Raw genomic sequence first — 23,160 nt, 5'->3', positions numbered from 1 at the left:
CTGCTATAAATATCTATGTGCAGGTTTTTGTATGGACATAATTTTCAATTCATTTGGACAAATACCAAGGAGGACAAATCTTAAATCACATTGTAAATGTATTATGCTATTGTAAAAAGCTGTAAAAATGTATTTCAAAGTGTTACCATTCTGCAATTCCAACAGCAATAACTGAGAGTCCCCTTGAAATATGTGTCTTCTAATTCTTGATTTTATCTGGGTTTTAATGCCAGCTACTGTATAGGTACACAGAGGAATCCTACTGTCATTTTAGCTAGCAAGTCTCCAATGATATATCATGTTGACCATTTTCTTTCTTATTGGTTTAGATTGCAATAAATAGTAATTATAATTATCTGAAGGAATATATATATATAAAATCTTAATCATGTTTACCTCCCCTCCCCTTCCCTTCCCTCTCCTTGCCTATTCTCCCATTCCCTATCCTCTTCCTATCTACACAAAGTTGAACCCCTGTTTCCTATCATCTCTTTTATTTTTCTCTGTAAATTATTTATATTTTGAGTTTTGCATGTAAGAGAAATCATACAATATTTAATCTTCTCTGTAGGTTTATTTCACTTAGCATTATGGTCTCAAGCATTCATTTTCCTACAAATGACTCAAATTTATCTTTATGCCTGCAGAATGCTACATGTATATATACCGTGTTTTCTTTGTTCATCTGCTGAAGGTCATATAAGCTGCTACCAAAATTTAGCTATTGTAAGTGTGCTGCTATAAACATAAGCATGCATGTATCACTCTACTATGGTGTCTTTAACTCTTTTGTATTGTTATTTTAGTCTCAATTTTATTAATTTCTGTTCTGATCTTTATAATTCCTTTCCTTGTATTAGTTTCAGATTTGGATATTCTTTTTGTCTAGGCCTTTCAGATGCATCATTAAATTATTTATTTGGAATGGCTCTATTATTTTAATGTGAGTGTTCACTGCTGCAAACTTCCCTATAAAATTGCTTTCATTGTGTTGGTATGTTGCATTGCCATTATCATTTGATTTTAAGAACTCTGTTTTCTTCATTGATTTTTTTCTCTAACCATTGATTACTTACTATTGCTGTGTTTGTGTAGTTTCTGTGTTTTCTTTTGCTATTGATTCCTAGTTTCATTGTGCTAGCATGCAGGTGATCATTTCAATACTTTTGTACTCATTTAGCATACTTTACTACCTAAAATATTATCTATTTTGGAAAATGTTCCATGTGCTACTGAGAAAATTTTTTTTCTATTGTTGTAGGATGAAACACTTTATAGATATCTGTTAAATCCTTTTGTCCAGTGTTGTGGTTTAACTCTGATTTTTTTTGTTGATTGTTTGATTGATCTGTCTATTTGTGAGAGTGGGAAATGGACACACCCCTGTATGATTGTACTGGTGTTTAACTGTCATTTTATGTCTAGTAGTTTTTCAATTATGAAATTGGGTGCACTAGCATTTCCTTCAAATGTATTTCCAACTATTATTGCTTTCTGTAGAATTATTACTTTTCCCAGTATGTGATGGCCTGCTTTGTCTCTTCTGATTAGTTTGGTTTGAAATCTGCTTTGTCTGAAATAGGATAGCTCCTTCTGTTGCTTTGGGGCTCCATTTGCATGGAGAATCATTTTCAATTTTTTCACTTTCAGTCTATGTGCTTCTCTGGGTATGAGGTGTGTCTATTCCAGGCAAAATATGATTGGATTTTGTTTTTCTATCCAATCTGCCAGTCTGTGTCTTTTGATTAGGAGATAAGATCATTAACATTGAGAGTTATTATTGTAAAGTATTTACTCAGTCCTCTCATTGCAGGATTTTGCCAGCAATGATTCTCTTTTATTTCCTTTCATTTAACTGTCTCTCAATAAGATGTATACTTTTTCTTTTTTTGTTAGATGTATACGTTTCTTTGGGCTCTTTGGTGCTACTGTTCTCTATAATATTCTCTATAATATTCCCTTGAATATCTTCTGCAACGCTGGCTTAGTAATCATGAATATTTATTAGATTTCTTTATCATGGAAAGTATTTCTCTATCAAGTTGTAAAGATACTTCTCCAGGGTATAGAAGTCTGGGCTGACAATTATTTTCTGTTAGGGCTTGAAAACCTTTATACCCTCAATATAAACAAGGGTATGAGCAAGCAGGCCCACACAGGACAAATGGCATCCCACCCCAGACCTACAGGGCCTCTCCAACAACATGGACAAGCAGGTCCATGCAGGGGACACACACACACACACACACACACACACACACAGATGAGACCATCCAGCAACCTCAAGCTTGCTCTGCACTTTGTTCCCTCTTGTCATGGGGCAATAGAGATGAGGACTATTCAAACAACCTGATCCTAGATAAGGACAATGCCTGGAGAGAAAAGGGAGCAACCAGACCACAACTGTCACCACTAAGTCCAGCAGTCTACCTGAACCCTGCCCCTGTGGTCAATATCCAGCAGAGATCAAAAGGCTGATTGTAATTCCCATCTATCAGCAGGATCAAGGACAGAACTTGGCTTGGTCAGTAACAACAGTCTGGAATGAAAAGACAAGAGAGGCCTTTGGTGCACCTCAAATACCAACAGGCCCTGAAGCTAGGTGGAGAAAATCATGACTGGTTGGATCCCAAGACTGGAGATCTTGGAAAGGAAACATACCTTCAAAAACACAGGAATGTTTTGTTGACTCAATCTTTTTTTGGTTTTGGGTTTTTTTTGTTTGTTTGTTTTACTTTTTCTTTCGTTTGTTTTTGAGGGAGTTGGGGTGTTTTCTCTCCTTTCTTGCACTTTTAGCTTCTTTTCTCTCCTTTTCTCTTTTCCCCTTTCAAATTTGCTTTTCTGTTCTTTCTTATCTTTCATTTCCTGTATTTTTCTACTTATCCTTTTTCTTCTTTTTTGTTTGTTCATGTTGTCCTGCAACTGTTCTCTAACACTATTAATTTCCTTTTATACTCAATAGAACATACTACCTCACTTTTTTCTAGTTCTCCACACCTTCTAACTTTACTAGTATAAATATTAAGGGTTCTGAATCTCTAGATAGCTAGTTAATTTTATGCTTTTGCTATTGAATACTGTTTTAATTTTAGTAAAGGTAAAGTTGTTCCATTCAGTGGCATTGACTGTAAGTCAATATTTTATTTGCTTTAATGATTATAATATAATTACGCATCTCTTTTTTGTGACTGAGTCAGGCTGAACATCAACTAGGAATTCTTTACTATAATATAAGTCAGAATACAAGGCTGGATACAAGGTCAACACTCAAAAAACAATAGCCTTCTTATATGCAAATAGCAGACTCACTGAGAGAGAAATTTGTGAAATCCTTTTACAATAGCCTTAAAAAAATGAAATATCTAGGAATCAACCTAACAAAAGAAGCAAAAGACATCTACACTGAAAACTACAGCTCTTTGAAAAAGGACATTGAAGAAGATATAAGAAAATGAAATGACATCCCTTGTTCCTGAGTATGAAGAACCAATATAGTGAAAATGGCCATGCTTCCAAAACTATTATAGAGATTTAATGCAATGCTGATTGAAATTCCAACAATATACTTCACAGAACTAGAGAAAACAATCCAAAAATTCATTTAGAAGCTGAAGAAACCTAGAATAGCAAAAGCAATTCTAGGCAACAGAGACATGGTTGTGGGTATCACAATCCCCGACTTGAAACTATACTACAAAGATACTGTGATTAAAACAGCATGGTACTGGCAAAGAAACAGACCTGAAGATCAGTGGAATAGATTAGAAGATGCAGAAACTACTCCAGACATACTCAGCCACCTCATCTTTGACAAAGGAGCCAACCACCATCATTGGAGGAAAGATAGCCTATTTAATAAATGGTGTTGGAAAATCTGGATTTCAACCTGCCAAAATTAAATTTAGACCCATACCTATCACCCCACACTAAACTAAGATCGAAGTAGATTAAAGATCTAAATACTAAGTCTGAAACACTAAACTTGCTGGAAGATAAGTTAGGTAGAACTCTTGATGACATTGGCATAGGAAAAGATTTTATGAACAAATCTTCAGTAGCATAGGAGCTAGCAGAAAGAATCAACAACTGGTATCTCATCATAGTAAAACTTCTGCACTGCAAGAGAAACTACCAACAGAGCTAAGAGACAACCTACAATGTGGAAAGACATATTTAGCAGCTGTACCTCAAAGGTCAACTATTGTGAATATATAAGGAACTGAGAAAAATCAGACCCTTCAAATTCAAAGACCCAGTTCAAAAATGGACATCTGAAATGAACAGACATTTCTCAGATAAAGAAGTAAAAACAGCAAATAAATACATGAAAAAATGTTCAACATCACTGGTCATTCAAGAGATGCTGATGAAAACAAGACTGAGATTCCACCTCACCCCAGAACGAATGGCTCCAATCAAGAAATCAACCAATAACAAATGCTGGTGGGGGTGTGGAGAGAAAGGAACCCTTCTCCATTGTTGGTGGGAATGTAGATTGGTGCAACCACTATGGAAATCAGTATGGAGTTACCTCAAAGAACTAGGACTACAGGTCCATTTGACCCAGCTATTCCCCTGCTGGTTATCTTCCCCAAAGAATTAAAAGAATCATACCGCAGTGATATATGTGCACCCATGTTCATAGCTGCACAGTTTGTAATGGCTAAAGCTTGGAAGCAGCCCAAGTGCCCATCAATTGGAAACTGGATAAAGAAGGTGTGGTTTTTTTATAAAATGTAATACTACTCAGCCATAAAGAATGAAAAACTAGAGTCATTTATAGCTAAATGGACGCCAAATATAGAGGCCATACTCTTAAGTGAAATAAATAGGACACACGTGTAAATACCAAATAGTTTCACTAGTGTGAGAAACTGATAGTTTAAAAAGGGTTAAAATAATTAAAATGAATAATTGATAATTTGAAATAGGAAAAAAGGTCCAAAGATGAAGGGGTAAAGGGAGGGGAAGAGGAAAGGCAAGGAGGGAAAGGAAAAACTATGAGAAAAGAAAAAAAATGGGAATGATGTCTGTGTAAATAGGGAAGGGTGGAGGGGGTGAAGGGCACACAGGTAATGGGGAAAAAATAAGAACCAAGATACATCATGTACAAGTACAAACACCCAATGATAAATGTAAATGAATTGTATACCTAAAATGTACCAATAAAAGAACTTAGAAAAAAAAGAAAGAAAAGCAAATAAAAATTAATATCCTTAGTTGTTACCATGAGATAACTGGCAGTGGTATTAAAGTACTATTTTGTTCTTTCCCCCTATGTTATCTGTATTGTACTAACCAACCCCAAAAATCATTGAGCTGTTCTTCAAAAAAAAAAAGAAATGAAAAGGCTTGACATAGTATAACTATTTTTTGTTGTTCAGTAGCCCACCTGGAAACATAACCCAACCGAGTAGGCTGTCAGATTCTTGGCTTGGTATTACTAATGGATGGAATTGCACAATGAAGAATTACCACATTATTCCTTTTGTTGGTTTTCTAAATTGCTGAATAAATTGTTAATCCATTAATCAGTTGATCATAAATTGTGATTAAAACTATCCAGTGATTTCTTCTTAATTGAAAACTATTATGTGAAGTATTTCTATCCAGAGAGGTAACATTCTAAAAATATTAAACAATTTAGCTAAAGTCTTTTAAAGTACTAAATTATATATCAAGCAATTAAAATGAATTTTGAAAGAATAAGTCATACTTTCCAAACAACATTGGTAATTTCTTAATTTGTGAATCTCTTGTTTTAGGAGTTGGAATAGTTTGAGATTTTGTTTCTATAATTTTTCTTATATCTTCTTCCACCACATAAATGCATTTCTTAACTTATAAAGTGCAATTTTTTAATGCTTTTGTAAATTTGATTGAGAAATTGACATGGGATATTATTTGTACTAAGAAATAACTTGACCTAAAACACCTTTTATAGGCACACAGGGTTTTTTGGTTTGTCTTTTACTATCTTAAAGTTAAAGGTGTTTCTGTCATAATTATAAACAAATTAACCTGTGTTAAAACATATTTTGGGGTACCCTATTTACGTATATTTCATGCTCTAAAATTTTGAAGGTTAAATCAAAGTGGCATGTTATAGAATATTCAAGAAAAGAAGTAATTACACTTAACACCAGATTTTTAGATTTCAGTGAACATTTTGGTAAGGAATAATATATTACACACAATGAAAGCACTGATGAAACTTTGAAAGTTTCTTTCTATGAAATATAAATTATCCAATATCTAAATCCAAATTAGGCATGGAAAGTCAGCATTAATGTTGGATTTTTGTGTTTTATATTTGCATATTTTTTATATTTATATATTTTTAAATATTTTTATATATTTTATAGTTTATATATTTTTATATTTATAATGTTCAAATGCAAATTAAACATTTAATATTTGTCAACATGCTTCTTACAAAGTAGACTTTAAAGTACTAAGCTCTGTTTTTTTGCATTTTGCAATCTAAAGCATGCACCAGCTAAAACATTAATTTTAAGGCAATCATGGCACCACTGGGGAGAGGAGAAGCTACTGTTGCCGTCATTGCCAGGAGCCATAGAGAAAGCTCATTACCTTTCCATTTCTCACAATTGGGCCGAGCACAATTGCATCATGGGGGAACACAGTCCAGACGACAACATCATCTTCTTTGAGGCAGAGGAAGTTGACAAGATGCTCAGGTTTGTGGATGCAAACGGACTGGTGCCTTCCTCATCTGGAACTGTTTATGACAGGACCACTGATCTTACTGAGCAGGACTCTGGCACTTTGGAGGATGAAGATGATGACGGACAATGTGAAGAACACTTGCCTTTTCTAGTAGGGGGTGAAGAGGGCTTTCACCTAATAGATCAGGAAGCAATGTCCTAGGGTTATGTGCAACACATTATCTCACCTGATCAGATTCATTTGACTATAAACCCTGGTTCCACACCCACACCAAGAAATATCGAAGGTGCAACTCTTTCTCTGTAGTCAGAATGTCCACAAAGAAAATGTAAACAAATAAAGCAGTACCAGTGCACCTTTGAGGGCTGTCCCGGCACCTACAACCCAGCAGGCAACCTGTGCACCCACCAGAAGACTCACCGAGAAGAGTATACTCTCGTCTGTAATCAGACGGGCTGTGGCAAGGCCTTCCTCACCTCTTACAGCCTCAGGATTCACTAGTAAGTGCACTCAAAAGAGCAGCCATTTGAGTGTGATGTGCAGGCCTGTGAAAAGGCATTCAATATGCTCTACAGGCTGAAAGCACATCAGAGGCTTCACACAGGGAGATGTTTAACTGTGAATCTGAAGGCTGCAGCAAATACTTCACCACATTTGGTGATCTGAGGAAGCACATTCGAAACTACACAGGAGAAAAGCCATTTTGCTGTGATCATGATGGCCGTGGAAAAGCATTTGCAGGAAGCCACCACCTTAAAATGCATGTCCTCACACACTGGTGAAAGACCCTTCTTCTGCCCAAACAATGGCTGTGAGAAAACATTCAGCACTCGGTACATTTTCAAAAGTCACATGAAAGCTCACAATAATAACAAAAGACCCTCATACAATGCACTTCCACAACACAATGGATCAGAGGATACAAATCATGCACTTTATCTGAGTGATTTGCACCTTCTGTCCACAGATTCTGAATTGGGAGAAAATTCTAATACAACAGAGGGCCAGGAACTCAGCACAATTTCACCAGCAATCATCTTTGAATCAAGGTTCCAGGATTCAGATGATAGAACAATTCAAGAAGAGCCTCAGCAGACAGCTCCCTGATAGAAAGTTTTTTTAAAATTAATTTTATTGGGGAGCAGCTTGAAGCCAAGCGGCTGTCCCGGGCCCCGCCCGCGCCACGGTGAGGTTCAGGGAGTGTCTTGCAGCCCAAACCCCATCCGACGCTAAGCTGGACCTGCTAGGTGAAAGGAGCAGCTTGAAGCTGCTCGGCCAGCCGTCCTGGGCCCCGCCCATGCCATGCTGAGGTCTGCTTAGCTGCTTGGGCGCCTTTCCAGGCCCAATTCCTCCCCACCACCCCGTGTGCGCCTCTGGCCTTCTGGCTTTTCTGCTACCTGGTCCCACACTACAGAGGCACAAGAGATTATAAAGACCCTTGTCCTGAGCGCCACAAGATAGAGCAGAACTTAGTAACACAAAGAGGGCTTCTCAGGCTCCTCAATGAAAACTCAAGCTCAGTGGAAAAGTAAAGAGAATCTGTACAATAAAGGCACATCAGACCACTGTACTTGGTCTGCTGCTGGCTTGTTGAGACTCACTGACTCATATATGCACACGGATTCCTACGTTGCCTATTGTGACAGCAGAGACATACCCTGAAGGAGGCCCATAATTTCTAGTGCTACTTGCTAAAAAGAAAAAAAAAATTTTTTCTCCTATTTTCAATTCTTAATTTTTACTTTCTCTCTACTCTTCAAAGTTATACTTTTCTTTCTTTTCTTTCTTTTATCTTTTTCCCTCTCTCTCACTCAATCTCTTGCTGTCCCACATTGCTCATCTCCCCATTTGCTCCTTTCTGCACTGAATTTGGATTTCTCCCCTACTGTTTTTTTTCTTCTCTTTTTCCTTCTCTTTATTATCATTAGGTTTAAAGGAAAGTAAATTTGGTATCTAGACTCCCTGTTGCTGTAAGGTGATTCTAGTCACATGTTTGTTCTTTCATTCTGCCATTTTCTCTTGCCTTTAACAACTTAGAGTTTCTGTGATCTTTCTGTGTCTTCAGGCCTGACCCCTAATCTTACCTGTTCTTTCTGCCTGTCCCTCCCTCCCCAACTCCTTTTAACTCCCCACCCCAAGGGGAAAGATGCTATATTGAAGAGCTTATTCATTATAAACTTAGGTTATGTTGGTCCTCTGTTTTAATTTAACTCACATAGTTAAAAGTGATAGATTAATAACTACTACAAATTGTCATTTTCTAAGCTGTGCTTGAAGCTATGGTATTGCTGACTATGTGTTTTGGGCTAACAAGTTGTGATTGATCTAATTAGTTTTCCTTCCTGGTATAAGGAAAATAAAATAGCCAAACACAAGCTATATCTAGAAGACACCTCTGAAAAGCAATCATTCCACAAGGGTTCTAAACACAAGCAAGATACCTACATTAAGCAATTTTGAAATATCAACCCAGGAATTAAACCAAGGACAGTACCAAAAACAAAACTGAGAAGACATTTAAGCAAGGCACAAACGCAGGCTTCCACACCACAAAAAGGAAATTCTGGGGGAAATGAGGTGGAAAAGTCTGACAAGCAACCACTTGGACCGCCTGAACTGATAGCACAGGAAGTAACAAAGCAGATACATGAGGCTCTAGAAAAATTCAAAGCAGAAATAATCTCCCAGATAAATACAGACATGGTGAGCAGAATGAAAGACATGATTAGAAGCTCTAGAGAAGAAACAGATAAGAAAATAGATGAGATCAGAAACATGCTGGAAGCCAGGAATGCCCACCATAAGAAAGAAATGGAAAACATGGTCACCGAACATAAGAAAGAAATGCAATCCATGAAACAGATTCAAACAGATATTCAAGACATTAAAAACTCCACTGAAAGCATGCAGAGCAGACTAAGAGAATCTGAAGACAGAATTAAGGACCACGAAAAGAGAGATTTCTTAAAGATAGTAAGGGACCATGAGAAAATCCGACAGCAGCTAGATGATGCAAAGAAGAATAACATTAAGACTCATAGGAGTCCACGAAAAAACAGGAGAAAGTACAATTGACATTAAAAAAAACTGTTCACAGAAGTAATAGTAGAAAACTTCCCAGACAGAGGTAGAGAATTGGACATACAGATAAGTAAGGCATATAGAACTCCAACCAGCCATGACCAAAAAAAAATCTACACCTAGACATATGATAGTCAAGATCCCAGAAACCCAACAGAAGAACAAAATTCTACAGCCAGTTAGAGAAAAGAAACAAATCACCTACAAAGGAAAGCCCATCAAAATCATGGCAGATTTCTCAACACAAACCCTCAAATCAAGGAGAGCCTGGAGTCAAGTAATTCAAGCCCTAAAAGAAAATAACTTCAAACCTAGACTGTTGTATCTGGCAAAACTATCTTTCAAAATTGATGGGGAAATTAGATACTTTCATGACAAAGAACACCTGAGAAATTTCATGAACACCAAACCAGCACTAAAAACAATTTTAAGCAATATCCTAGAAAAAGACAATGAAGGCCACAACTCCATGAGGCCCAGGAGAGAGAAGGCACCACCTAAGGTAAGACACTAAAGTGAAAGGGGGGAAAAAAAGAAATAAAAGAACCAACAACAATAAAACATCATGACAATGATGAGTCAATATCTGTCAATTATAACTATCAATGTTAATGGATTCAATTCACCAATCAAAAGAAAATAGACTGGCAGAATGGATTAGGAAGCAAAACCCTGCAATATGCTGCATACAAAAAAAAAAAACCTAACTCAAAAAGAAATTCATAGACTGAAAGTAAAAGGATGGAAAACAGTTCTCCATGCCACAGGAACCCAGAAAAAAGCAGGCGTAGCAATTTTATTTGCAGACAAAGTAGATTTCAAACCAAAACTAATGAAGAGAGACAAAGATGGTCACTACAACCTTGTGAAAGGAACAACCCAAGAGGAAGAGATGACAATCCTAAATACATATGCACCAAATGCAGATGCCCCCAACTATACAAAACAAATGTTAATGGACATGAAAAACCAAATAAGCACTAATACAGTTGTAGTGGGGGATCTCAACACCCCTCTATCACAAATAGACAGATCATCTAGAAAAAAATTAACAATGAAATTCTAGAACTGAACCAAGCTATTGAACAAATGGACTTAATAGACATTTACAGAGTGTTCCACCCCACAAAATCAGAATACACATTCTTTTCAGCTGCACATGGGTCATTCTCCAAAATAGACCACATGCTAGCTCATAGGACATATCTAAGTAAATGTAAAAGAATCCAAGTTATCCCCTGTATATTATCAGAAGATAGTGCAATACAATTGGAGATCAATAACATAAGAGACCGCAAAACTCCCACAAATACATGGAAATTGAACAACACCCTCCTGAACAACCAATGGGTGACAGAGAAAATTAAAGAAGAAATTAGACAGTTTCTACAAGTAAATGATAATGCCAGTAGAACATACAGGAATCTGTGGGACACAATGAAAGCAGTTCTATGTGGGAAATTCATAGCAGTGAATGCCAATATTAGGACAACAGAGAGAACTCAGTTAAATAACATAATGCAGAACCTCAAGCTCCTAGAAAAAGAACCACATAACAAGCCCAAAGCTTGTACAAGAAAAGAAATTATAAAGATCCAAGCAGAAATCAATTCAATGGAGACTAAGAGAACAATACAAAAAAATCAATGAATCAAAGAGTTGGTTTTTTGGAAGAATAAATAAAATCAATAAACCTTTAGCCAATTTTAACAAAAAAAGGAAAGAAAAGACTCAAATCCATGCAATTAAGAATGAAAAAGGTGAAGCCACACCAAATCCAGCAGAAATTCAGAGAATCATCCATACCTACTTTGAGAACCTGTGCTCTAATAAAATGGAAAACACAGAAAAAATGGACAGATTCCCAGATATATATGAATTGCCAAAATTAAATGAAGCAGATATAGAAATTCTAAACACCCCAATTACAATGAGTGAAAGTGAAAATGTAATTAAAAAAAACTTACCAACAACGAAAAGCTCAGGTCCTGATGGCTTCACTGCTGAATTCTACAAGACATTTAAAGAAGAACTATCACCATTACTCTTTAAACTCATCAAGGAAATTAAAAGGGAAACAAGGCTTCCAAATTCATTCCTGGAAGCAGGTGTTACTTTGATCCCAAGACCAGGGAAAGACCCAACCCAAAAAGAGAACTACATACCAATCTCCCTAATGAACATAGATGCAAAAATCCTCAACAAGATACTGGCAAACAAAACACAGAATGTCACCAAGAAGATCATACACCCTGACCAAGTCAAATTTATCCCAGGGATGCAAGGCTGGTTCAACATTCATAAATCAAAAATTGTAATACACTATATTAACAGAATCAAGGACAAAAACCATATGATCATCTCAATAGATACAGAAAAGACATTTGACACAATCCAACACCCATTTATGATAAAAAATGCTACAGTAAATTGGAATAAAAGGTTTTTATCTCAACCTGATTAAGGCTATCTATGAAAAACCAACAGCCAGCATCATACTAAATGGTCAAAAACTGAAAACTTTCACACTAAACTCAGGAAAAAGACAAGGATGACCACTATCACCACTCCTGTTCAATATTGTTCTGGAAACAGCCATAGCAGTTAGAAAAGAGAAAGAAATAAAAGGAATAAAGATAGGAAAGGAACAAGTGAAACTGTCATTATTTGTTGATGAAATGATACTTTACATAGAAGATCCAAAAAACTCTGTCAAAAGTCTGCTAGACCTAATTGACAGATTCAGTAGAGTAGCTGGATACAAGGTCAACACTCAAAAAACAATAGGCTTCTTATACACAAATAACAGACCAATTGAGAGAGAAATTCGGGAAATAATTTCTTTTACAATAGCATCTAAAAAAATGAAATATCTAGGAATCAACCTAACAAAGGAAGCAAAAGACATCTACACTGAAAGCTACAGCTCTCTGAAAAAGGAGATTGAGGAGGATATAAGAAAATGGAATGACATCCCTTGTTCCTGGGTAGAAAGAACCAATATAGTGAAAATGGCCATACTTCCAAAACTACTATATAGATTCAATGCAATGCCAATTCAAATTCCAGCAATATACTTCACAGAACTAGAGAAAACAATCCAAAAATTCATTTGGAACAAGAAGATACCCAGAATAGCAAAAGTAATTCTAGGCAACAGAGACATGGCTGGGGGTATCACAATCCCCAACTTGAAACTATACTACAAAGATACAGTGATAAAAACAGCATAGTACTGGCAAAGAAAGAGACGCAAGGATCATTGGACTAGATTAGAAGATGCAGAAACGACTCCAGACATACTCAGCCACTTCATCTTTGACAAAGGAGCCAACCACCCCCATTGGAGGAAAGATAGCCTATTTAATAAATGGTGTTGGAAAAACTGGATTTCAACCTGCCAAAGATTAAAACTAGACCCATATCTATCACCATCCATTAAACTAAGATTGAAGTGGATTAAAGATCTAAATATTAAGCCAGAAACACTAAACTTGCTGCAAGATAAGTTAGGTAGAACTCTTGATGACATTGGCATAGGAAAAGATTTTATGGACAAATCTTCAGTAGTGAGAGCTAGCAGAAAGAATTCCCAGTTGTCTCATTGTACTAAAAAGCTTCTGCACTGCAAGAGAAACTACCAACAGAGCTAAGAGACAACCTACAATGTGGCAAGAAATATTTAGCAGCTGTACCTCAAAGGTCTACTATCGAGAATATACAAAGAACTGAAAAAATCAGACCTCTCAAATTCAAAGACCCAATTCAAAAATGGGCATCTGAAATGAACAGACATTTCTCAGACAAAGAAGTAAAAACAGCAAGTAAATATATGAAAGAATGTTCAACATCACTGGTCATTCGAGAGATGCAGATGAAAACAACACTGAGATTCCACCTCACCCCACAAAGATTGGCTGCTATCAAGAAATCAAGAAATAACAAACACTGGAGGGGGTGCGGAGAGAAAGGAACCCTTCTCCATTGTTGGTGGAAATGAAGACTGGTGCAACCACTGTGGAAAACAGTATGGAGATACCTCAAAGAACTAGAACTATGGGTCCCATTTGACCCAGCTATTCCCCTACTGGGAATCTTCCCCAAAGAATTAAAAGAATCATACCACAGCGATATATGTGCACCTATGTTTATAGCAGCACAGTTTGTAATAGCTAAAGCTTGGAAACAGCCCAAGTGTCCATCAACTGGAAACTGGATAAAGAAGATGTGTTTTTTCTATAAAATGGAGTACTACTCAGGAATAAAGAATGAGAAACTAGAGCCATTTATAGCTAAATGGATGCATATTGAGGCCATACTCTTAAGTGAAATAAATAGGACACACGTGTAAATACCAAATAGTTTCTCTAGTGTGAGAAATTGAAAGTGTAAATAAGGATGAAAATGATTAAAATGAATAATTTATAATTTGAAATAAGAAAAGGTCCAAGGGTTAGGGGATGGTGGGAGGGGAAGGGGAAAGGGAAGAAGGGAAAGGAAAAATTATGAGAAAGAAGAAAAATGGAATCAAATTCTGTGTAAATAGGGAAGGGTGGAGGGGGTAAAGGGTGTACAGCTAATGGGAGAAAAAATAAAAACTAAGATCCATCATGTTCTGGTACAAACACCCAATGATAAATATAAATGTATTTTATACCTAAAATGTACCAATAAATATATATATAAATTTTAAAATAATTTTATTGGTACATTGCAGGTATACAATATAATGACATTCATCATTGGAAATTTGCACCTTTACATAATCATCTTGTTTCTTATTTTTTCCCCATTCCCCTGCCCTCCCTTCAACCTGTCCACCCCTCCCTATTCACAAAGACTTTGTTTCCATTTTTCCTTTTTCTCATATTAATTCCATTCCCTTCTTTCTTTTCCCTTACCCCACCACTTCCCATTCCCCTTTGAATCTCTTCTTCCTATTTCACATTATCCATTATACCTTTTAGTCCTTATTTACACTTTCAGTTTCTCACACTAGAGAAACTATTCAGTATTTACATGTGTGTCCTATTTATTTCACTTAAGAGTATGGCCTCTATATGCAACCATTTAGCTATAAATGTCTCTTGCTTCTCCTTCTTTATAATAGAGTAATACTCTACTTCATTAAAAAAGCAACACATTTTCTTTATCCAGTCTCCAGTTGATGGGCAATTGGGTTGCTTCCAACTTTTAGCTATCAAAAATTGTCCTGCTATGAACATAGGTGTACATATATCACTGTGGTATGATTCTTTTAATTCTTTGGGGAAGATACCCAGCAGGGGAATAACTGGGTCAAATGGGACTTCCAAACCTAGTTCTTTGAGGTATCTCCATACTGATTTTCGCAGTGGTTGCACCAGTCTACACTTCCACCAGCAGTGGAGAAGGGTTCCTCTTTCCCCACAGCCCTGCCAGCATTTGTTATTGGCTGATTTCATGATAGTAGCCATTCTTTCTGGTATGAGGTGGAACCTCACTATTGTTTTCATTTGCATCTCTTGAATGACCAGTGATATTGAACACTTTTTCATATGTTTATTTGCTATTTCTACTTCTTTGTCTGAGAAATGCCTGTTCATTTCAGATGTCCACTTTTGGATTGGTTCTTTAAATTTGGGAGATCTGATTTTTTTTTTAGTTCTTTATATATTCTAGATAGTAGACCTTAGTCTGAGGGACAGCTGGTGAAAAATTTTTCCCACTTTGTGGGTTGTCTCTTCACACTGTTGGTGGTTTCTCTGGCTGTGCAGAATCTTTTCAGTAAGAAGAGGTCCCACTTGTTCATTGTTTGTGCTAGTTCACAGGCAACTGAGGTTTTGTTCATAAAATCTTTCCTACACCAATGACTTCAAGAGTTCTACCTAACCTCTCTTCCAGGCAGTTTAGTTTTTCTGTTTTATATTTAGAGCTTTAATCCATTTTGATTTTAGTTTAGTGCATGGTGAGAGATACAGGTCTAGTTTTAATCTTCACAAGTTGAAGTGCAATTTTTCCTGCACCATTTACTAAAGAGGCTATCTTTCCTCCAGTGAGGGTGTTTGGCTCCTTTGTCAAAGATGAGGTGGCTGAATGTGTCTGGAGTTGTTTCTGCATCTTCTAATCTGTTCCACTGGTCCTCAGGTCTGTTTCTTTGCTAGTACCATGCTCTTTTTATCATAGTAGCTTTGTGGAATTTTTTCAGGATGGAGATTGTGATACCCCTACCTTGTCTTTATAGCCTAGTATTGCTTTTGCTATTCTAGGTCTCTTCTGGTTCCAAATGAATTTTTGGGTTGTTTTCTCAAGGTCCATGAAGTATGCTGCTGGGATTTCAAGTGGGATTTCATTGAATCTATATAGCAGTTTTGGAAGTATGGGCATTTTCACCGTGTTGGTCCTTCCTACCCAGGAGCAAAGGATGTCTTTCCATTTTCTGATATCATCTTCAATCTCTCTTTTCAGAGTGCTATAGTTTTCAGAGAAGAGGTCTTAATTTCTTTTGTGAGGTTGATTCCTAGGTATTTCAGCTTTTTGGATGCTATTGTGAAAGGAATTGTTTGCCATATTTCTTTTTCAGTGAGTCTGTTGTTCATGTACAGAAAAGCTATTGATTTTTGTGTGTTGACCTTGTATCCAGTTACTTGACTGAATTTGGTTATTAAGTCTAGAAGACTTTTGGTGGAATTCTTGGGTCTTCTCTATAGAGTATCATGTCATCTGCAAATGATGACAATTTGACTTCTTCATTTCCTATCTTTCTTCCTTTTATTTCTTTCTCTTGTCTAATTGCCATGGATAATGTTTCCACAACTGTATTGAACAAGAGTGGTGTTAGTGGACATCCTTGTATTGTTCCTGATTCTAGTGTGAAGGATTTCAGTTTTTGACCATTTAGTACGGTATTGGCTGTTGGATTTTCATAGATGGCTTTTATCAGATTGAGGTAGAGACTGTCAATTCCAATTTTTTGGAGCGTTTGTATCATAAATGCATGTTGGATTTTGTCAAATGTTTTTTCTGCCTCTATTGAGGTGATTATATGGTTTCTGTCCTTGGCTCTATTAAAATAGAATATTGCGTTGATTGATTTGCATATGTTGAACCACTCCTGTATCCCTGGGATGAATCCTACTTGGTCAGGGTGTATGATCTTCTTGATGATCTTCTATATTCTCTTTGCCAGTATCTTATTAAGGATTTTTGCATCTATGTTCATTAGTGAGATTGACCTATAGTTCTCTTTTTCGGTTGGGTCTTTCTCTGCTTTGGGGATCAAGGTGATGCTTGCTTCCAGGAATGAATTTGGGAGTATTGCTTCCCTTTCAATTTCACTGAAGAGTTTAAGCAGTAGTGGCAGTAGTTCCTCTCTAAATGTCTTGTAGAATTCAGCAGTGAAGCCATCAGGACCTGGGCTTTTCTTAGTTGATAAGTTTTTAATTACATTTTCAATTTCTCTGATTGATATTGGGTCATTTAGAATCTTTAGCTCATCTTTGTTCAACTTTGGTAATTCACACATATCTAGGATTCTGTCCATTTCTTCTGTATTTTCCATCTTATTGGCATATAGCTTCTCAACATAGGTATTTATGATCCTCTGGATTTCTGCTGGGTCTGTTGTAAATTCACCCTTTTCATTCCTAATTGCATGGATTTGGGCCTTTTCTTTCCTTTTTTGATGAAGTTGGATAAGGGTTTGTCAATTTTGTTTATTCTTTCAAATAACCAACACTTGACTTCCTTGATTTTTTGTATTATTCCCTTCATTTCCATTGAATTGATTTCTACCCTGATCTTTGTAATTTCCTCCCTTGTATGAGCCTTGGGTTTGTCTTGCTCTTCTTTTTCTAGAAGCTTAGGTTCAACATCAGGTTGTTTAATTGGGCTCACTCTGCTTTCCTAACATGAGTATTCACTGCTATGAATTTCCCTCATAAGACTGCTTTCATTATGTCCCATAGCTTCCAAAATGTTGTATTGACATTGTCATTTAATTGAAGGAACTGTCTGATTTCTTCTTTAATTTCCTCTGTGACCCATTGGTTATTCAGAAGTGTGTTGTTCCATTTCTACGTGTTTATGAAATTTTTTGAGTTTCTTTTGCTATGGATCTCCAATTTCATCGCATTATGGTCTGATTATATACAGGGGATAACTTCAATTTCTTTGCACTTTCTTAAACATGTTCTATGTGTGAGTATGTATTGTATTTTTGAGAGTGACCCATGTGCAGCTGAGAAGAATGTGTATTCTGATTTTGTGGGGTGGAAGACTCTGTAAACACCTGTTAAGTTCATTTGTTCAAGAGTTTGAGATCTAGTATTTCATTGTTTATTTTTTGTCTAGTTGATCTATTTGTAACAGAGGGGTATTGAAGTTCCCCCACTACCATTTTATTAGTGCTTATTTGATTTTTCATGTCCACTAGTATTTGTTTTATATATTTGGGCACACTAGTATTAGGTGCATATATATTTAGGATTGTCACCTCTTCCTCTTGGATTGTTCCCTTTACAAGGACATAGTGTCCTTCTTTGTCTCTCTTAATCAGTATTGGTTTGAAATCCACTTGATCTGCAAAGAGGATAGCTACTAAAAATTAAAAATTAAAAAAAAGTCTGGGTTTAGTTCAGTGTTTTCACCGTCTGCTGCGCAAGTGCAAAGACCCAAGTTTGATCCCCAGTACCAAAAAGAAAAAATGAAGAGGATACCTATTCCTGCTTCTTTTAGTATTGTTTTACACCCTTTAAGTTTCAGTCTATGAGTTTCTTTTTGAATTAAGTGTGTTTCTTGTATGCAGCATATTTTTGGATCTTGCTTCTTCACCCATTCTGCCAGTCTCTTTCTTTTGATTGGTGAATTGAGACCATTAACTTTGATAGTTATTACTGATATGTATAGAAATCCCTGTTATGACTTTTCTTTTTCTTGGCTTCTCCCCTTTAATTTTAATTTCTTGTTGTGTCTGATGGATTCATTCTGCAGGGCTTCCTGGGGTTTTGGTCCTCATTGTCTTTTCCTAGGATATTGTCTAAAATTTTTTGGAGTGCTGGCTTGGTATTCATGAAGTTCCCAAAGTGCTCTTTGTCATGAAAGTACCTTATTTCTCCATCAATTTTGAAAGATAGTTTTGCAGGGTACATCAATCTGGGTTGGAGTCTGTTGTCCTTTAGGGCTTGAAATACTTCACTCCATGCTCTTCGTGCCTTGTGGGTTTGTGTTGAGAAGTCTACTGTGATTCTGATGGGTTTTCCTTTGTATGTGATTTGTTTCTTGTCTCTAACTGCTTGTAGAATTTTGTTCTTCTGTTGGGTTTCTGGAATCTTAACTATTATATGCCTATGTGAAGTTGGTTTTTTTTTTTTGATCAAGGCTAGTTGGAGTCCTATATGCCTCACTTATCCATACGTCAAGTTCTTTTCCCCTCCTTGGGATGTTTTCTGCCATCACTTCTGTGAACAGTTTTTTTAATGTCATCTGCACTCTGTCCTGTTTCTTCATTGACTCTGATCAGTCTGATGTTATTCTTCTTTGCATCATCTAGCAGCTGCTGCATTGATTTCTCATGGTCCCTTACTATTTTTAAGAATTTTTTCTTTTCCTCATCACTAATTGCAATCCTACCTTCTATATCTGAAATTCCAACCTCTCATTTGCTCATTCTGCTGTGTAAACTTTCAATGGAGTTTTAGTCTCCTGGAAATCTGTTTGCATCAGTTTTGGGTTTTTTTGGGGGGGTGGTACCAGGGATCAAACTCAGGTCCTTCTGCTTTGGAGGCAGGTGGCGGAACCACTGAGCTAAATCCCCAGCCTGTGTTTGCATCTGTTTTATGGATTCCATTTGTTTCCTATTTTGGGATTCCATCATGTTTCTCAGCTCCTCCATTTTTTTTTCTGTGTCCACTCTAGATTCATTAATCATGTCTTGTACTATGGGCACAGTCTCTGCTGTTATATGAGAAATTATTTCTGATTCCATTTTTTCAAGATCCTCTTTCTTTGACAGTTCAGGGAGTCCAGGTGGTTGAGTAGCAGATTTTTCCATCTCATTGCCCCTTGGGGTTGCTTTAAGTGATCTGGAAGTCTGGTTTTGAGACTTATTCACGTGTCTTCTCATTTCAACAGATGCAGCCTGCTGTGCCTTTGTTGAGGTGACTTTTTGCTCATGCAGTGGTCTTGAATTCTCAGCAAGCCGCCAAGCAGCCTTTACTCTGCTGCTCACCAGTACACAGATTCCTGGGTTGAGAGTGGTGGCCTTCTGGATCCCTGAGCTCACCTGTTGTCTGAGTGGGCTTCTGAATGGGGCCTGTGCACACTTGGGATGGTATCTAGGCATATTCTTGCAGGAGCCCCTATGCAGTTGTTGTCTGGGAGGGCCTTTGGCTGGTGGCTGTGCACCCCAGTTCCTGTTGTCTGTGAAGACTTTGGTTAGGGTCTCCTGCACTTATCTATGGTATCTGGGTGACCCTCTGGATATTGCTTGTGTGCCTATGTAGCTCTTTTCCAGGTGGGTCCTTGGCCATGGCCAATGGAATGGTGGGCCTCTGGCTGAAGTTTGTGCACCTGTGCAGTTCTTTTCTGGGTGTGCCTCTGGCTTGAGTAGATGTGCCCAAGCCTCTGGTGTCAGGGCAGACCGCTGGCTGGGATCTGCCTGCAGCCTCACTGGTCTGGGCCACACAGCTGCTCCCCTGGATCTGCGCACACTTACCAATGGGATGGGGGGGCAGCTGAAGCGTGTGTGCCTGTGCAGCTCTTTTCTGGGTGGGCCTTTGGTGGGGTGGAGCCCTGGCTGGGATCCACCTGCAGCCTCACAAGTCTGGGCCATGTAGCTGCTCCCCAGTATCTGCACGCACTTTCCAATGGAATGGTGGGCCTTGATTGACAGTTTTAAGGGTGATGCAGAGTCAGTCAGTGATGTCCCACCACCCATAGGAAATTCAGCATCTTTATCTCTCCTGCTTGTACTGCAGCCTGGAATCTTGGAGCCACCCCAGCCTCTGCTACCAGCCTCAGCTCTGTCCACTCCTCCACCTGCTCCCTCCCTAGGTCCTCGTTCCCAGCAAGCTACATATGGCAACCCCCCCTGCTCTCATACAACCTCCAGAAGTGCCTGTTCTCCACAGCATGTAGTTTGCTGCTAATCATCAAGAGTTTCTTCTGCACCCCCAGGCACCATAGCCAATTATGCCAGAACTTTTTGTTGTTGCTGGGTCTTCTGCATCAGCACCAGTGGTGACATCAGCCATGGCAGCACCAGCCCCACCACAAATGACTACAGAGCCCCTACCAGCCATGGTCCAGACTCTGCCACTGGATGCCAACTCTGTCCAAACTAACAATCCCACTGTAACCATTACCCTGACTCCCAACACGGGTATCCTGGGGTCCAGCCTAGTCATGGGAGAACAGAACTTACAATGGATATTAAATGGTGCCACCAGTTCACCACAAAACCAAGAACAAACTCAAACATTGAAAGTTGAGAAGGTGATTTTTACCACTGCAGTACCAGTAGCCAGTAGCACAGGGAGCTCTGTTCAGCAGATTTGCCTCAGTGTTTCCATGATGATCACCAAACAAGAGGAGGCATGTCAGTGTCCGTGTGCATGCTGGGACTCTGCCAAGTAGTGGGCAGCTGGTGGAGTAAGGGCTGTTCTTCCCCACCTCCTCCAGAGTCAAGCCCCTCCCACCTGCTGATGGGCCCAGCCTGCAGCTACCTCCCTACACTTTGTCCTCACCCCTATTCCCTCCTTGGACCCTCTTCCTATAAGCAAAGAAGACAGGCTGAGGCTCCTTCAGACTCTCAGAGAGAAACATTAAGCACCGTGGATGAGTCAGAACTTCTGCCCTCCAGAGCCTGTACACCCCATCCTGATTCCCACTGAAGCACTGCTGCAGGGGGAGGAGGAGATGGGCTTGACGCAGCTTTGGTAAGTGAAGGGCCCATGTGTGCTCCTCTCCAAGAAGAGGGCAAACAGGAAGCAGGAGGTGCTATGCCTACCATCATGGGGGTAGAAATTGGAAGGATGATGAAATTCGCTGTTTGAAAGCTTCATCTTCCAGATATATTTTCTTTAGTCTCATCCCAGGAACATCCATTTTTAAGGAACTGATCTTTGGGGAAAAAACAAAAAACCAACAAAAAAAGCGCTAAGTTATAAATGAACTGTTTGGCTTCACTGTATGTCACTTTTGCTTATTGTCACATGAATTTGGAAATTTAGGTTACTTGTATGCATAAAAATTCTAAATGAAAGGGTGTGGTTTCCATCAATCTATTACTGCCCATCACTTGCACTGGAGTCTTTGTGGATTGGGCAGGAGAGGTCCGGGTGTCAGGTTGTGCTCCTCCCTGTGTGTCTTTTTTAATCTGAGGCTGACATTTGCCCAACTATCAGGCTCTCCCTCTATCCAAGTGGGCAGTGGCAAAGGCAGGTGAAACAGGTGACTTGGACAATGTTTGGGTGAGATGGCTTTGTTGTTTGTACTTAGTGTTGGTAGAGCTCAGGATGGATCTGCAGGCTGTCCTGTAGCCTACTCTGCACAGACCACAGCTCAAAGCCTGGCCCGCCAGATGTGGGGACAATCTGGTTCTTCAGGGGTCCTAGGCAGGTTGTTGACTGCTGTCTGTTGATGGTATGTGTGCAGGGCAGGCTCTAGCACAGCGATGGCAATCCTTGTAGAGCTTTCAGTGATAGCTCTGAAACACCTGGCTACAGTATGTGTGCCGCAGGTTCACCACCACTGCTCTGGCAGCACAATCACAGCCTTTGCCTCTTTGGTTCTCTGAACTGCTTCCCAGAGCTTGCAGGTCACAGTGAGCTTTCCTTGTTTGTTTTGTCCTAGAGTGAACATGTGTCTTAGGGCCAGTTTCCAGCCAGTGGGCTGCCCTCCTTTGAGTCCTGTTTTCTTCTTCAGAGCAAAAGAGCTACATCTTTCTTCTTAGTAGAAGGGGCAGATTGAAGGGAGCTTGTAGGAGGTAGTGGGTAACTGGTAGGCCAGATTTCTGGTTCTAGGTTCTAGCCAGGCTTTTGGTTGCCCCTTTCCATCTCCACTCCTCCTCTGCATTTTGCATACAGCCTAGCACAGTGCAAACAAGAATATGACTTGTTCAACTCAGTCATGTGCTTTCTAAACAAAAAGGAAGAAAAAATGATGATTTTCTACTCAGGGTAAAACAAAATATTCTCCTTCCACTAAAAAGCCTGAAATGTTCCAATAAAGTTGTCTCATTTGGAATGTTTCATTAAGTTGTGTTATAGGAAAATGTGTGTGTGTGTGTGTGTGTGTGTGTAGAATTATATCCATCTGTCTGCGTTTGGCTCCAAGTCATTGCCTCTGAAAACATAAAATACAGTGCACACTAGAATGGAAAGTTTCCCTCACCTGGCTGCTTAATGTAGT

General features: G+C 38.5%; 1 pseudogene; it reads left to right on the top strand.

The window, feature by feature from the left end:
• The first annotated feature begins 6,633 nt into the window (after positions 1 to 6,633).
• On the top strand, positions 6,634 to 21,384 carry LOC101710137 (metal regulatory transcription factor 1-like; annotated as a pseudogene).
• Positions 21,385 to 23,160: the final 1,776 nt, after the last annotated feature.

Source organism: Heterocephalus glaber, unplaced genomic scaffold (assembly GCF_053883595.1).
Source record: "Heterocephalus glaber isolate CG9 unplaced genomic scaffold, H.glaber_assembly_v1.0 deba00001497, whole genome shotgun sequence".
In the NCBI taxonomy this organism is placed as follows: Eukaryota; Metazoa; Chordata; class Mammalia; order Rodentia; family Bathyergidae; genus Heterocephalus; species Heterocephalus glaber.
The sequence above is the reverse complement of the archived record's forward strand: the minus strand, read 5'-3'. Positions and strand labels throughout refer to the sequence as shown.